Genomic DNA, 6,000 nt, shown 5'->3' on the forward strand with positions numbered 1-6,000 from the left:
TCTAACAACCTCTATCTTGCATCAAACAACTGATACTAATTGTCAATGTATAATTTGATACTCAAATCTTGGCTTGAGTATTCTCCCCATATGGCTATGATCCCTCTTTTCATTAGGACTGTGTAAACAATAATTGTTAAAGAAACTTCAGTAGTAAACAAATCATCACCATCTATATCTACTCATACTACCAATTTGATTTGACAACAACATTCAATCAACCGCAATACTCAACAAACAACATAAAATGGCATACTTCCCTTTATCCTTCATATGCATTCCTTAGCATGTTCCTTTATACTTCTTGCATTTGAATTTTGTGGCTTCCCTTGAAGCCAACCTCTTCCCTCCAATGAAGAGGAGCAAGGGATCTACTCCCCCTTAGTAGATTATCTTCCTTTTTCTTCCACATCTAGATATGAGCTAATTTCTTGTGTTGGTATGCCTAATTGGGTGAATTTCTATCATTTTATGAGCATACAAACCATTGATCATTCCTTTTTTTAGAATCAATTAAAGCCAATATATAATTTACCTCTTTCTCTCTTTTCTCACTGCTTCTACCTACTTCCTTCCTATACTGCAATGAAGAACCAGTATAGCTACTTCTCCTTTTGTCTTATTAGAGTCTTTACATATTATAGGCTATATAAGAGAGATAAAATATGGTAATTTCAGACTATGATATGATAAATCTCTATTGATTATCTTCACAACCAAACATTGTTTTGTGCTTCCTCCACACACCATTCAATCTGACTCTCTTAAGAGTGATAAAATATCTCTTGTGTAGTTTTTAGGTCTCGTCATAATCCATGCATCTCATTGAAACATTTTGAAAAGAGGATTTCCTACCAAATTTGCATGTAGCTACTTTGTGCCTATAATTATTACACCTGTAGCATTCAACAGTATTCAAGAAAGGGACAAAGGATTTTTTCTTCTTACCAAGGCTTCTATCTATCCATTTTCTTGGACTAATACTCATTCTCCAATTTGGGTGACTGAAAATATTTCCTTTGAGGGGAAAATGTTGTATGTGCTTATGTGTTTAAATTTTTGTTAGAAATTTGTGGTTTTGGTTGCAATAACATGTTCCACCTCTGCTACCGCACCTTCTTTTTCCTCTCTAGACACTTGGAGGCAAATTTACCTATGTTACTACAATAGAAACATATAAGGGGTGACATACCTTTATTTTGATTCCTGGAGGTCTTTTGGTCTCCTTGGTGTTGTGTTCTTTTCTCTACCACAGAGTGTTGTCATATCTTCCTTTAACCAAATTTGTGTGTCCCTTTAATGTTGCTATTGAGTCATAGTCATTTTCCAATAATGTCTCGACCTGAGAGGAACAATGTGTTGGAATAATGACTAATGTGTTGTGCTTTATGGAAACCTACTTGATAAAGATGTCAACATGATGGTTATGCAATATAAAAAAGAGAATGGACAAAGAAATATAATTTTAGAGATATAGTAATGATAAAGGTGAAGTTTAACAAAGTATACATGGGTCCTTTGAAGAAAAGTATTGTACATGCACAGGTATGATGAAGCGAATTCGTGTATAGTTTCTGCAACATGGTATTCACCCATAGTAATGAGCGCAAAAACAAATATTTCATCCTTCCAAAGAATACCATCAACATTACTAAGGTATTGGCTAAGGATTATATTATATAAGGAGATGGAAATCAAGTGTTAGGGTGTGCATGTGGTGGATTATTTATGAATGACTTCTGAAATAGGAGTGCACTAGGGAGCGTGGAGATGGATAAGATCTAATAGATGTGAAATGACCATGTACTGAATAATATGTTTATGGTTTGATATATCTGTGATAATGATATTATGATGTGTGTCTATAACAATTTGCATGCCAATATTTGAGTTTGACATATGTTGTGTTGCAATGACATTATGTCTCAGTGATTACAGATCTGTATGCAGGTTTAACACTAATAAGTCACATACATATGCAGATCTGCTATTGGGTATTCGTGTATATATTCTGTAGTTTGCATAGGTCTGTATGCATGTATGGTGAATGATAAGCATGTACATACGTAGATATGATTTATAAGAGTCACGTAGATCTGCTACGGTTTTGTAGTATGAGATGTTAATGATGTTTGATCAATTCTGATATGTTTGTTGTTGTCTGTTGATGGAGTCTCTCTTATTACAATTTTTGTTTGGTAGCGTTTGTTAGATTGACTTGTTTATGGAATGATTCGTTGACTATGGATGATGCTACTTTGTGATGATTTGTATCTAGTTTAGTGATCTGTGATGGGTTTAGTATGTGATTTAGTGATTTAGAATTAGCTATTTAGCATTTTGAGATATGTACACAGGTCCTCTTAAGAAGAAGCACGTACATACACATGTATGACTCAGAACAATATCATATATATTCTGGCATATGGTTGATCAGGGTTTGCAGTAGTAGTAGATGACTTCCTTGATGGGTAACAATGTTTGGATTATTGATGAGTAGTTTTGCATTGATATGATCTATCTTGGTTTAGTTTGATCTAGTAATATTAATCGATTAAGATTAAGTGATTGCTTTGATGATTCAATTGGTTCGGTGATTGAGTAATTTGATACAATGATTGGTTTCAAAATTGTTAATTAGCATTGGGTTTAAATGATGGCAGTGGGTCCACTCTGAAAATATGATGAAAAATGGCCTACAGGTTTGATGTTTTGAGTCACATGGATCTAGCCTGAAGTATTATGAAACATGGTCCATAGACATGCTGAGAGTTGGAGCCTTTAATGATGGATTCAAATCTTCCTTCCAGTGGTAGCTGATAAGTCTGATCAGGGAGTTGGAGCTACCTTCTTGTAGGAGTTGGTAAATGAGATTAAGGGGTTGGAGCTCCCTTCTAGTGGGTGCTGTAGAATGAGAGGAGGTTGTAGCCTTCTATGGGTGGGTGTTTGCATACTTGTATGAGTCTACACCATTAAAATATTGTAAGATGTTTTCCTTTCTAATAAGATGAAGACAAATACGAAGACAATGGTGGTTTTCTCCCACATTGGGTTTCCACCTAAAAATGTCGATGTCATCATGTGTTGTTTTTTTTTTTCCTTTTTGTGATGGTTTATTTTGTTCTCACTACTCATGGTTACTATTAATTAAAGGCTAATGGAGTAATGATACATTGGTTGAAGTAGAGTAGACGATGGACTGTATGAAAATATAGTTAACTGGATATCCATCGGTTTACTTAATTACAATAGTGTATAGAAATATGAATAAGAAATTGAAAGTTTTAAGTGAGTTTTAAAATGCTGATTCACCACCCCCCCAGTATTTTCCCCAATAATTGGAATGAGAGAAGATAACTTCAGTTGAAGCTTAACCACTTGGAGTGGATCAAGGATGCTGGGAAAGAATAATATAGCTCCAAGGAAGAAGTTATAAAATTGTGGTAGTGATAGTTATATATTAGATGTAGCGAAAGTTACAAATGTGAGCAAATATTCAGTTTTGGGAGCACCCTGCTTTCTACTGATCAAGAATGAAGAAAATGGTAACAAAGAATTATAAGGTATGGGTTTTTGTTCTAAGTGTGGTCCATTTCCTTGTCTATTTAATAATGATGATAGTGAATATGACAATGAATCAACTGAACTTGCACTCATGGGTAAAAGTGAAAGTAAGCAGGCTAAAGAGAAAACAGATTAAAAAATGATGGCCCTAGAAGCGAAAGAACATGGAAAGTCAGAAACAATGGATAATCAAGGTGTACATATTCTAAGTAATGATAATTATCAACAATGGAAAGAAACGATGAAGTCTAATCTAATGCAACTTGATGTTTTCTATTTAGTATGCAATGACTTCACCAAAATTCCTCCATTAGTCGCAGACGTGAAAAAGAACAATAAGCCATTAAATGATGTCGTTAATAACATACTTGATTCAACATTAAATAGGGTTATGCATTATGCAACTACAAATGAAATATGTGATAAGCTACATGAAATCCATGAAGAAAAACCAAAGGAAGGTTGTTCAACAAAAGAACTATTAGGTAATATTATTTCTAATGTGTAAAAAGATGAGCATGATGATAAAATAACCTTTGTTACGTCAAATGGAGTTATTGATTCAGAATAATATAGGTTAGAAGAAATTTTTGATCTTAAAAAAAAATGATCTTGCTTTGAAAATACTATTAATCTTAAATATAAGTTGCAGGCATATGATAACAGGGATCATATTAAATCACTAAATGCTACTATAGAATCTAAACAATATTGTGAAGGTCTTGAAGCTGAGTTCGTCTCTCTAAGTGTGGATATTGAAAAATCAGACAAGAAAAATGAATATCTACTTCAAGTGTTGGTTGCGTGTGTTATATTATTTCGACAACTAGCTCCATACATAGACCTAACTGTGGTTTTGTGTGTGTTATATTAGGTGGGAAACCTACCTATGGTTTTCTGCATGGGTTTTGCACATGGTTTTGGGCATGATGGTTTTTTGCTCATGGTATCTTGTAGATCCGGTCAAGGGAACTATGGTTATGTTCTAACCCAGGGTTAATGTGTTATGAAACCAGCTCAAGAAAAAGATAGAAAAGATAGATCAATGCCTTAAAATTCAGCCTCTTCGAGGGGGCAACCTCCTTTACATTACATAAATGAACAATTCTTTGATGATTCAAATGACAAAACCTCCTTTTTATATATAGGAGTCTAAGGAGTCACAATATAATCCAGCCGACCTAACAATAATAATATAAAGCCACAAAAATAACAATAGAGGGGTTCTATGGGGCACAGAAATAACAACATGGGGGTAATAGGGGCACAACAATATAAATAAGGGGTATAACTACAATAGTAATGGGGTAATCACTAGTATTATAGGGACCCAACATGCCCCTCTCCTTCAAAAAAGTGTTGTCCTCAATGCTTGAGTAGTTTTGGATACTTCTGCATAAGATTCTCATCCTCCCATGTGGAATCTTCAGCGGACAAGTTCTTCCACTTGAAAAGATACTATGAAATTGATCGATTTCGTAGCTGTCGAGTTCTTGTTTCTGTGACTGCTTCCGGTTCCAATATAATTTTTCCTTCCTTGTCAAGTTCTGGCAATATTGTTTGAATTGGGAGCTTGTTGCCTATAACCTTCTTTAAACATGAAACATGGAAAACTGGGTGCAATCGAGAAGCTGCAGGAAGCTCCAATTTGTATGTCATAGTACCAATCTTTTGCAACACCTTGTACGGACCATAATACTTTGGTGATAATTTATTATCCTTCTTAGCTTGCTTTAGGGACATTTGCTTATATGGTTGTAGCCGTAGGAATACCCAATCACCTACATCAAAACTTCTTTCACTGCGATGTTGATCTGCCTGTTGTTTCATTCTATTTTGTGCCAACACGAGGTTATCCTTTAAGAGTTGGAGGACTTGTTGTTGATGTTCAATGTGATGTTCCACTGCCTGAACCTTAGAATTTTCTCTTAAATATGATGTGATGGATGGTGGTTGATACCCATAAAGTGCCATAAATGGGGTCATTTTTGTTGCTGTATGGAAGGAAGTGTTATACCACCATTCAGCCAGAGGAAACCATTTGACCCATTGTGTCTGTTTATCAGATACAAAGCAACGAAGACATCCTTCCAAACATTTATTTACTATCTCAGTTTGCCCATCAGATTGAGGATGATAAGATGAGCTATGAGCTAACTGAGTACCAAGACAATAAAATAATTCTGTCCAAAAATTTCCAGTGAAAATGGGATCTCTGTCACTTACAATAATCTTTGGGTTTCCATGTAGCTTTTGAATTATTTCCATACATGCAGTAGAAACTGTACTAGCTTTAAATGGATGTGATAATGCACAAAAGTGTGCATACTTGGTAAGTCTGTCAACTACCACCATGATGACACTCTTTCCTTCAGACTTGGGTAAACCTGTGATAAAATCCATTGAAACCTCCTCCCAACGTTGGCTTGGAATGGA

The sequence above is a fragment of the Pinus tabuliformis genome, chromosome 6 (assembly GCF_031772625.1).
Source record: "Pinus tabuliformis cultivar Carrire ecotype Pingquan chromosome 6, CPIR1, whole genome shotgun sequence".
Lineage (NCBI taxonomy): Eukaryota > Viridiplantae > Streptophyta > Pinopsida > Pinales > Pinaceae > Pinus > Pinus tabuliformis.